The sequence below is a fragment of the Hyaena hyaena genome, unplaced genomic scaffold (genome assembly GCF_003009895.1).
Source record: "Hyaena hyaena isolate Hyena2069 unplaced genomic scaffold, ASM300989v1 scaffold_420, whole genome shotgun sequence".
Taxonomy (NCBI): domain Eukaryota; kingdom Metazoa; phylum Chordata; class Mammalia; order Carnivora; family Hyaenidae; genus Hyaena; species Hyaena hyaena.
The window spans coordinates 1,353,952-1,366,066 of record NW_024081045.1 but is presented as its reverse complement, the minus strand read 5'-3'; positions in this window follow the sequence as shown (position 1 = coordinate 1,366,066).

Genomic DNA, 12,115 nt, shown 5'->3' with positions numbered 1-12,115 from the left:
TGCAGCGTTTGGGTGCTGAAGTTACAACAAAAAAGGGGTGCTTTCTCCATTAGCTAAAACAAAAAACAAAAACAGAAACGTCTCCCCCTCTTTGCTCTCTGCAAGAAGACTGTGTGATGGGAGGTGATTATCAGTGTGTGGAAGCAGATGGAGCTACAGTGGGAAGTAGGCAGTTGAAAGCTGACCATCTCTAAGAAAAAGATGGAGAATGCTCCTTAGAGATTGGGGGCTCCATTTAGTGATTGTCGTGAGAAGATAACTTTATAGAATATTTTGGTTTTCTTAAGTATGTGATGAATAGCTGTTATCTGTTTATTTATTATCAGAAGAACATTATCCATTGCCTTTTGAGCCAAAGACTTGTCTTCCTTGCTTCCTTGCAGTAAAACCTCAGACATGGGATACAGTTTCTTCCGTCATGCTTCCAGCTGGTAATTCTATTCAGAACGGACACGGAGAAGGAGGCACAAGCAAATTTCACTTTGATAAAGAATCTCTGGAAAGACATCAGGCTTTTAGACACAGCAGGGGTGTATGTTTGAGGGGTTGCACTGAATATTCATCAAGAACATAGTAGGACTGGGGGTGCCTGGGGGCTTAGTAGGTTAAGTGTCTGACTTCAGGTCAGGCCGTAATGTCACAGTTCGTGAGCTCGAGCCCCGCGTCGGGCTCTGTGCTGACAGCTCTGAGCCTGGAGCCTGCTTCAGATTCTGTCTCCCTCTCTCCCTCTCTGCCCTGCCCCCACTCATGCTCTCTCTCTCAAAAATAAGTAAACATAAGAAAAAAGAATTTAAAAGAACGTAGTAGGACTGTGCTAACATGACAATGTTAGTTCTTCACGTCTTTTGCACGCAGGGTAATTTTTATAGCGTATACAGCTTTGGAGCTTCTAAATGTGACCACTACATTGGTCAGGGCTATTAACAGCCCCTGTGTGTGTGTGTGTGTGTGTGTGTGTGTGTGTGTGTGTGTGTGTGGTGTGTAATTTCTGCTGCTTTATTTGTGGACTTTGATTTTTGCAACAAAATATCTTAACTGCCTGGCCCAAGATTAAATTCCTTAGTTTATAATAAAATATATGTTTATCACGCAACACCCAAAGAACTTTGTGAGTACTATGTGTCAAGGATATTAGTGTATTAGTATGAGATATAAAGATGATTACCGCAGTGACTATAAAGGATCTGACCTGTTCTAGGAGATGCATATAAGACTCATCTATAGAACAATTAATTTAAATGTAAGTATAAAAAAGAAATAAATGAAGAGGGTGGTTTGAGAATGCATGGGAAAGTCCGAAAATCAAGTCCTTGGAAGGGAGTTTGGAATAAAAAAACAACTAACCAACCAAAAAAATAATAATTTGTAAAAAGTGACAGCAAATTGAATAAATTTGTCCTTTAATTAGAAAAAGTGGTAGATGGGGCACCTGGGTGGCTCAGTCAGTTAAGCATCCAACTTCGGCTCAGGTCATGATCTCGTGGTTCGTGCGTTTGAGCCCCATGTCGGGCTCTATGCTGACAGCTAGTTCAAAGCCTGGAGCCTGTTTTGGATTCTGTGTCTTCCCCTCTCTCTGACCCTCCCCTGCTCATGCTGTCTCTCTCTCTCTCTCTCTCTCTTAGAAATAAATAAAACATTTTTAAAAATTTTTTAAAAAGGAAAAGTGGTAAAGAGAGTTTTCAGTCAGATAAATACATATGTGCAGAGATGAGACATGAATGAAATCATGGCACTTTCAGGAAGGTCATAATGTTTCCAGAAGAACAGTGACCTAGATAGTGAGGGGAGGGGAATTGCACAGAAATGTGGCTGGGGAGTTATGCAGGGGCCAGATTAAATAGATCCTTATAAGCTGCTGGAACATTCAGAATCAGAAAGAGCTTATCAGATGAGGGGGCAAGATTAGCAGACAGTCCATGATGCAAAAGTATATAAACTAAATAAAAGGTAGGAAGCCAACAAAATCTTGGCTCCTAGCTGCGCACATCAGACATAATCTCAAATTAAAAAGTAGGAAGATTTAATTCTCTCAGCAATCAAGGGTAATTTTGGAACTGGCTCATTTAATGGCATTTAATAGTAAATTCCAGCACTAGCTAAAACTCTGTAAAAAGGTGAGCAAACAGGGAAAAATGACATCATTCAACTGGCAAAATACAGTGAAAATGAAGTAATACAAGGAGAAAAAGAACGAGAGGCTTCCAATCTGGAGTTTTGCTGCGGGGAAAAGGAATTACATTATAGAAAACATCTACTTTGTAATCTTACTAGAATTCAGGGAGAAATGACCTCTATGCAATGAGATAGGAGTGATATGGTGATTATACAGATTCGTAAACATCACTAAGAAATATATGACTACCCTCATGAGAAAATATCTTTTCAGCAACCTGGAGACTAGGGTGTGGGAGTATGATTCGCCCCCCACTATTTCCATCTCTCCAAAAACTGTCAAAGCTTGGGAAGAATTTTAGTTTCACACATATATAAGCCAGGCAACACTGGCCTCAAACATTAGAAATCAAAGGCATCTACATTATAAAGAAAACGATGCTTTGCTTCTGTCCCATTTGTAAGAATGATAATTTTCAGGGAAATAACCCTTCTCACACATTCAACGCAGATAGCAATTTAAAGAGGCACATTCGAAAGAAAAATGGTCAGTAGCGATAAGGTTCTTTTTCACTTTTAACGTATTTCAAGAGACTCGTCCACATCTCTGAATGTTCCTACAGACCCATCTCTAAGAATGTTTGTCAGCATAACATTTGAAATTTTAAACATTGGAAGCAGTCTAAAATATAATTTGGAAATAGTTAGTTTAATAATGTGCGAGGCACACTTACGGAAGAAATAACATCAGCTCTCAAAACATGGGTGGTGGGAGAATGCATTTTACCTTCCTCATGATCCTTCCTTTGTTAAGTGACTATTTTCAGTGTTGTATTGCAATATAATTTTGGTCATGTGAAAGTCTTCTCTGTTAATACTGACCTATCTGGTTGCTTAATAACAGGCAATTTTAAATATTGTTCAATATTCTGCATATTATCAATATAGAAAACACAGGTAAAATATGCAGGGGTAAGATTTATTGTATACATATATAGTTTAAATATGTATAAAGAAATACGTATACATACGTATGTCTACTTAAGTCAAAGAGCATATTCTCCAAAATTTCATTTGATGACTTTCAATCATTGCTTACTTCATTTCCGCATAAAAATTATTTAAAAATCGTTTAATATTTATTTATTTTGAGAGATAGAGAGACAGAGTGCGAACAGGAGAGGGGCAGAGAGAGAGTCACACACAGAATCAGAGGCAGGCTCCAGGCTCTGAGCTGTCAGCCCAGAGCCTGACACAGGGCTCGAACCCACGAACTGTGAGCTCATGACCTGAGCTGAAATTGGGTGTTTAACTGACTGAGCCACCCAGGTGCCCCACATAAAAATTATTTAATAAGAAAATAATTACACTCAGATTGAAAGAGATTCCATCACCAGTTTGCAACACTGAAAAGAATCATGACAGCTGCCCATTGTTATGCCTTCCGACAAACTCTGATTTCCATGAAAAATATCTTACAGAATCTTCTGTGTCTCACTGCAATTAATTTATTTCCATGCCTTCTGGAGAGATGGAGCCTTCCCTGCCTACAAGCTCCCACCGAGGAAGAAAGAGCTGATTATCTGGAATTGTTTAAATAACATCGCTTTTTGAGATCTCCCCATCTCAAATCCAATTTACTGCCAATAATCTGTGTTGCAAGCATGAACAATTATTATTAATTTAAAAAATCTCCCAGGGGGTGTAATTGTCATTTTCTTCTCATTTTACTCTCCTTAATGTGCTCACAGGGGATGAGATGCCTGGACCTAAAGGTTACAACAGACTCTTCTTCTTCTGGCAAAGCATCACATAAAGGCAAAGTAGAATGGAAGAAATCTGACTGGGTTGAATGACTAAATATCTGAATCACTTTTAAAAATGCTTACTAATAAATTTTTACAAAATGTTAATGGCACCTAAAGAATAATGACAGCTAGGTTATTATTTTTAATGATACTCAGGAATCTTAGAAATCTTACCAAATTTTGTCATAAAAAAGGGTAGCTTAAGAAAAAAAATATTTGAAGGGAAATACAGTCTCTCTAATAAATGGTACTGAGGAAACTGGAAAGCAATAAGCAAAAAAAAAAAAAAAAAAAAAGACTCTGGGCCACTTTCTAACACCATAAACACAAATAAACTCACAATGGGTAAAAGACCTAAATGAGAGACATGAAACCCAGAAATCCTAGAAGAGAACAGAGTAGTAATTTTTTGATATTGGCAGTAGCAACATTTTTATAGACATGTTTCCTAAGGAAAGGAAACCAAAAGTAAAAATAAACTATTGGGACTACATCAAAATAAAATCTTTTGCACAGCAAATGAAACAATAATAAAAAAGGCAACCCACTGAACCAAAAAGGATATTTGCAAATTATATATCCAATAAAGGGTTGGTATCTAAAATATATAAAGAACTTCTACAACTCAATGCCAAAAAACCAAACTGCCCAAAGGATAAATGGGTAGAGGATATGAATAGACAATTTTTTAAAAGAAGATGTACAAATGGCCAACAGACGCATGAAAAACTGGTCAAAATCACTAACCATCAGGGAAATGCTAATCAAAACTGCCATGGGATATCACCTTACACTTGTTAAATAGCTCCACTAAAAAAGATAGGAAATAACAAGAAATAACATTTGGTGGGGATGAATATATCATATATAACTATTTTTATATAATATATATTATTTTATATATGATATATGTGACGGAATACTATGCAGCTATCAAAAAGGATGAGACCTTACCATTTGACATACCATGGGTGGACCTAGAGGGTATATTAGGCTAAGTGAAAGAAGTCACACTGAGAAAGAAAGGTACCATACGATTTCACTCATTTGTGAAAACAAAAGAACAACATAAATGCATAAACAAACAAAACGCAGAATCAGGCCTAGAAATACAGAGAACAAATGGATGGCTTCCAGAGGGAAGGGGGTAAGAGGATGGGCAAAATGGGTGAAGGAAAGTGAGAGATACAGCCTACCAGTTAATGACTAAATAAGTCACAGGGATGAAAAATACAGCTTAGGGAATACAGTCAATGGTACTCTCATGGTGTATGTTGACAGATGGTAGCTACACTTGTGGTGAGCACAGCACAAGGGATAGAGATGTAGAATCACTATGTTGTACACTTAAAACTAATGTAACATTGTGTGTCAAATATAGGAAAAGAGAGGAGAGGAGAAGAGAAAGAGAAAAAGGAAGAAGAAGAAAGAAAGAAAGAAAGAAAGAAAGAAAGAAAGAAAGAAAGAAAGAAAGAAAGGGAGAGAGAAAGAGAGAGAGGGAGGAAGGAAGGAAGGAAGGAAGGAAGGAAGGAAGGAAGGAAGGAAGGAAGGAAGGAAGGAAGAAAGAAAGAAAGAAAGAAAGAAAGAAAGAAAGAAAGAAAGAAAGAAAGAAAGAAAGAAAGAAAGAAAGAAAGATTTATTCAATAAGGTCTAATGGAAGATTTTTTTAATGTCATACAAAATGCTTCTAGATGATAAAGTAAAAAGCAACCGTGACAATAAAGTTCCACAATTGTCAATAATATGCTTTCCTAAACTATGTATGCTCCTAGCATATGTTGACTTTATTCTCTCTTCACTCTTGTCACCCCTAACACCTCTTGCTCTCCCCGTCCTTGTAATAGAACCTGCATCAAGCTTCTACCATCATGCCTCCGCACCTGCCAGCATCCCAGTCATGGTACTTAGCTCCCCTCCAAATACCCATCACCTATGCACTAGTCCCAAGTTTTCTTGCCTACGGAAAGGCATTGCTTCAGCAACAACCCGCCTCTGTATTTGGTGACTCAATTTCTACTGTTCTGTTGTTAATTCCTTTTATGATACATCTTGCTATTTAGTTCATCATGAAAAAGAAAAAGAAGCTATGGATTGACCTCACTTCTGGCATGTATGCAGCACTTTATTTTGTTGACCTCCATTTATCAGCAAAACTCTTGACTTTTTGAGTTATCTTGAATTAAAGATAATTGTCTCTTTGTCTTCAAACCCACACATCCAGCTTCCTCTTAACCTGATTAAAACTTAGTGGTTCAAAAGTACTGTCATCTAAAAGGCTGAATTCAGCCAGCGATTCTCAAGCCTTTACTTTCTCCCCAGATCCTCCATTGATGAGCGTTGGAGCTCCATGCTTGAAATATCAACTCTACTCTAAAATGTTTATTTTACCCCAGACCGATCCTGAAACTCTAGATCCATATCTCCATGCCATCCCGGCATTGCCAATGAAATGTCAGACATCTCAATCTAAGCAGAACACCCCAGTCTCTCCACCCACTGTGTCCCCTCAGTTTCTTTAAACTAAATATTCCCGATTGATTTCTGACTCCTCTCATGCATTTATTTTTCTCTTATATGCATGAAATTTTTCATCCCATCTTTTTGGTTGGCTTTCAGAATATAACCTGACCAAGACCACTTTACACCAACTTCATTGCCATGTACCTAGTTCAAGCTCCCACTGGACCTTTGCACTTATTCTCTCTGTCAAGGATAATCCTGACATGAGTTCCACATGACACACAGGTGTGTACTCGGGTATCACCTTATCAAGTGTGCTTCTGATGACCTTGACTGTAACTTTTCTTGACTCTTCCTGACATGTCTGTTTGTTTTTACTTTGTGGCATTTATTTTCATTCTCTAATTTTCTTCTTCAGCTTGCTTATTGTCCATATCCTGCAAAATAGTGATGAATGCATAATATTTGTATTTTTTAAAAGAAGGTTATTTTTGAGACAAAGAGAGAGCAGGGAGGGACAGTGAGAGAGAGAGAGAGAAACAGAGGACCCAAAGCAGGCTTTGCCCTGACAGCAGAGAGCCCAATGTGAGGCTGGAATTCAGGAACCATGAGATCATGATCTGAGCCAAAGTCCGATGCTTAACCAATTGAGCCACCCAGGGCCCCCTGAATATTTGCATTTTTTAACTGCAGTAATCCATGTCTTGAGCATATATGTATATGACATCTGGTATATACTCAATAAATTTTTGCTGAGTGAATTAAGAATGTGGGGTTTTAGAGTCACTTCCAAAGAGTCTATGCCCTTGTGTTTAGATGCTCTGTTTAAATATGGACTGTAGTTAGGTGGTAAAGCAGAGATCATTAACAGCATACACTGTGGTCTCCAGGGTGGCTCTAATTCAGCTCCTCAAATCAGTGATGTTGAGCCTCAGTATAATAGGGATGCTAACACACCTTGACTCATAGGGTATTTGGGAAAATTGGATGAGTTATTCTAGGTAAAACATCTCATGGACTGAATATATATATATATATATATATATATATATATATGTACAAATTCCACTACTCTTTGCAGTTTTTTTCTCTGCCAAGTATGCATTATTTGAAACAGATTTATTATTACTATTATTTTTAATTTCTGTATGAGACAACATTATATAATATCAACTCTTACCCAATGCTAGCTGATCTTGTCACAATTTACTCTTTGCTACCTTCCCAGCCTGTTGCCAAAAGGCACTCTTGCTGCCCAGCTGCTGAAGCACATTGCAGTCCTGGAAGGTATATGAAGGTTTCTGAAATAGGGAGCAGTTAGATCCGCTCTGAAACGAAGACTGTAGATGAAACCGAGTATGGAGAATCATCTAAAGCCATTATCTCTGAGTATTTGCCAGGAAGAGTTAAATTAGATAATTACCTCTGTGTTTAAGCATCTCACACGATGAGGTCTAGAGAAATCGAATTCACGGGAACAGACAGAATGTGTTCTAAGAATTAAATGAAGTTGCCAAAATTCTAGGCCTTTGCTCTTCTGTTGTTCTAAGTCTGTGCTCTCTTTGTCATGTTTTTCATTAACTCTTCTACATATTAGATATCTGTTCCTATCTTCCTGTATTTCTAAAAATAATAAAGCTAATTAGATATAAAAATATATAAAATTCTAGATTAAGGTGTTATCTGATTAACAACCCTGATAGAGCTTTGCTACCTTTTCAGTAAAATACACATGAACCCAAAAAGAGAAAAAACATGTACAGTAGAGAAAACAGAAGTTAAACCCAGTAAGCCCATGTTTCACTGCTCAATTATTGACAAATAACTTAGTTTCTCCTTCTCTGTGAACAGGGAGATAAAGATATCTATGTCTCAGGGTTGGTGTGAAGAGGAAAGAGATCATGCTTATAAAGCAAGTAGTATGATGTTCAATATATAAGTAAAAGTAGATATACATGTAGCTATACACACATAGAGTGCTTTGGATATAAGGTCAATGGATTCAGATTGAGTACAACATCCACTGAATTTCCAAAGAAACTAAAATACAAAGAATGAACAAACAACAAAGACAAAAGCAGAAGGGGAGGAAGCGATCTGCATTTCCCGTGTCTACCTCCCAGTACAGAGAATGAAATTTCCTTAATAAATAAAATATTTTAAAAAGCAAAACAAAACAAAACCACCACAATATATTACCCATGCTTAATTTTTTCCAAAATAATATATTGTAATACAAATCATATTTTTCGGGTCCAGCAAGGTCAGTGGTCTCGACAGTTCTGAACTGATGGCAATCAGTATCTCAAAGAAATATCTGTGCTCCATGTTTGCTGCAGAATTATCCACAAGGGACAAGATACGGACACAACCTCAGTACTTCCCAAGGAATAAATGGATAACAAAAATGATATATACATGAAATGTTATTCACTATAAAAAAGAAGGAACTCCTACCATTTGTGACAATATGCATGAGGTTGAAGGTCATATGCTCAGTGAAATTAACCAGACGCAAAATGACACATACTGTATGTATATCACTTATACATTGAATCAATAAAAGTCAAATGTACAGAACCAAGGAGTAGAATAGTGGCTTCTGACAACTGGGAATGAGGGGAAATGGGGAAATATTGATCAAAAAGAAAAACTTTCAGTTATCAGATAAACAAGTTCTGGGAACCTAATGTACAGCACAGTGATTACTGTATACTTAAAATTTACTAAGAGAATAGAATGTATGTGTTCTCACCTCAAAATAAAACGTAACTATAAAAGGTGATATGTTAATTAACTTCATTATGGTAATTTCACAATGTAAACATAAAGCATCACATTGTACGCCTTAAAAAATCATGTTGTGCAACCTAAGTATATATATATTTTTTATCAATTATACTTCAATGAACCCAGATAAAAGTAAAAAATAAAATACATAAAAAGTTATTTGTATAAGCAAAAATTTTTTTAAAAAATACTCATAAAATTGGTTAATAGGGACCCACAAATATGGCTGGAGAATTGATCCCCTTTGCAGCACCCAGGTGTCTGCATATATCCACTTCTTTTTTTTTTTTTTAATGTTTTATTTATTTCTAGGAGAGAGAGAGAGAGAGAGACAGCGTGAGCAGGGGAGGGTCAGAGAGAGAGGGAGTCACAGACTGAAACAGGCTCCAGGCTCTGAGCTGGCAGTCAGCACAGAGCCCGACGCGGGGCTCGAATCCACGAACCGCGAGATCATGACCTAAGCGAAAGTCGGACGCTTAACCGACTGAGCCACCCAGGCGCCCCTGTCTGCACATATCCAAGGGGCCGAAAGAGAAGATAGTCCCTGACTCAGCATGGAAAGACCGGAGCTTGTGCAGGCTGTAGAGATCACTAGGGCTCTGGTGTCACAGGCAACAGGGACAACAAGAAACTTCCTTGAGGAGAAACAGGTCTTTTTGTTTTACCTTTTTTTTTTTTTTTACAGATAATTTATTGTCAAGTTGGCTCATCCCCACAAGTGCCCTCCTCCATGCCCATCTCCCCCCTGTCCCCCACACCCAGGAGTCCTCAGTTTGTTCTCAGCATTCAAGAGTCTCTCATGGTTTGCCTCTCTCCCTTTCCCCCACCATTTCCCCCCTTCTTCTCCCTCATGGTTCTCCATTAAGTTCCTCCTAATCCTCCTATACGTGCAAATATGGTATTTGTCCTTCTCTGCCTGACATATTTCGCTCAGCATAACACCCTCAAGGTCCATCCATGTTGCTACACATGGCCAGATTTCATTTTTTCTCATTGCCATGTAGTATTCCATGGTATAGATAAACCACATCTTCTTGATCCATTCCTCCGTTGATGGACACTTAGGCTCTTTCTTTTAAAGGTAGAGGAGACAATCATCCTTTCAGCTGATCTACAGTTGCCTGAAGGGAAATGAATTGATAAAACTGTCCTTGTTAAGTACAGGAGCCCTCCCTGGGAGCCTCTCACCTCCTACCTACTGACCCGCCTGATGAGGAGTGCTGAGAACCCAGATGAGGGTGGGTAGGATGGAAAGGCTTTGCTCAGACATATAATTATACAAACAAACTGCCTAATGTTACACTGCACTCTCTGCCCAGGCCCTTCCTCATTCCAGATACCCTATTGCTAAGTCATTTTTGACCATGATAAGAATGTCCCTTTTGATATTATATAAAACCACGTCTTTAAGCCTATTAATACATTTGACAGGAAAAAACAGGTAATGAACAATTCAAAATAAATAAACAATGGGGTGCCTGTGTGGCTCAGTGGGTTAAGCGTGTCTGACTTTTGGCTCAGGTCATGATCTCACAGTTTGTGACTTCAGAGCCTTGAGCCTGCTCCAGATTCTGTGTCTCTCTCTCTCCCTGCCGTTCTTTCACTCACACTCTGTGTTTCTCTCTGTCAAAAATAAATAAACTTTAAAAAAAGAAAGAAAAAATAAACAAGTAACAATGAAAGGGAATGCTGGAGGCCCACTCCAGCAGATCCAGGGGTCCCTGAAGGAGGGATGGTGTTGGCGAGGGAGGGGTGAGGGCCCTGAGAATCTTTCTGATCACCAGGCAGGTATCTCTGCTCTGACTAGGGCTCAACTTTATTTTATAAGTAAGTGTTTGGGTGATGGCACAGAAGTGGCATTTGCCTTAGACAATGATTTCTGATGACAAACTTCTTTGATATGTAAGAATTTCCTGGAACATAGATTTGCAGAAGACTCCTGCATAACCTTTATCAATAGTGACTGAGGTAGGGGATTTAGATGCTTATCCTATGGGGAGGGAAGGTATCATTAGCATACCAGACAATGTTTTTAGCATAAAAAGGGTGAAGTTACTTCTTTGTGGGCAGGGGTCAATAGCTTGTTTGTTTAGGAAGTATCAAGAAAAACAGGTCTTTCAGGAAACACAGTGTTTTTTCCCATAATCACAAAAGAAAAAGTTCCTCAATAGGTTCCTTCACAGGGTGCAATCAGCCTTGGGGGCACGGTGGGGCGNGGGGGGGGGGGGGGGGGGGGGGGGGGGGGGGGGGGGGGGGGGGGGGGGGGCTCTGTGCTCCAAGCAGAAACAGTTGGGTGGGGGTGGATATCTGTCCTTAACTCTAAATTGGGCTCTTTGTCTTAGGACCAGACTCCATGGTAACTCTTGTGTTCTTAACCCCCTTTATTACCTAAGTCTGGGATCTGCAAGGTCCATAGGAAGAGCCATTTGACAGTCATCCACAGAGCTTTCATCCGAAGTCTCTTGAAAAGGCAGGAATATGCTTTTCCTTATGAGCAATCTGTGTGGGGAATATCGGTCTGATTTGGAATATTGTGAGGCCTCGTCAATACTCGCAGGCTCATTTCTAACATGAGTCAGTAGTGGTAGAAGGAGATACCAGTTTTCGTTTCTCATGGCAGGAGCTGTGCAGACGCTGCCATTTCCTCGCTGTGACTGTCACCCAGCGAGGCCGGTGTGGCTCCCAGCAAGGGAAATTAGTGAAAGAAAAAGAATGGGAAAGGATCTATCTCAGAATCAAAAGGTCAGAGATTTTAGACAATGGGAAGGAAAACAAATGTTCCAAAGTTGAGGGATAAAGCATAAGAGAAAATAAAATCCATTATAGAAATGAAGAGCACATTGGATAAATCCAAGTGGAAAGCAGACATTACCAAAAATAAAATCAGACACAAGAAATCAGTCCAGGCACACGAAATCAGGAATAAGGGGGAGAAAAAAGAAATA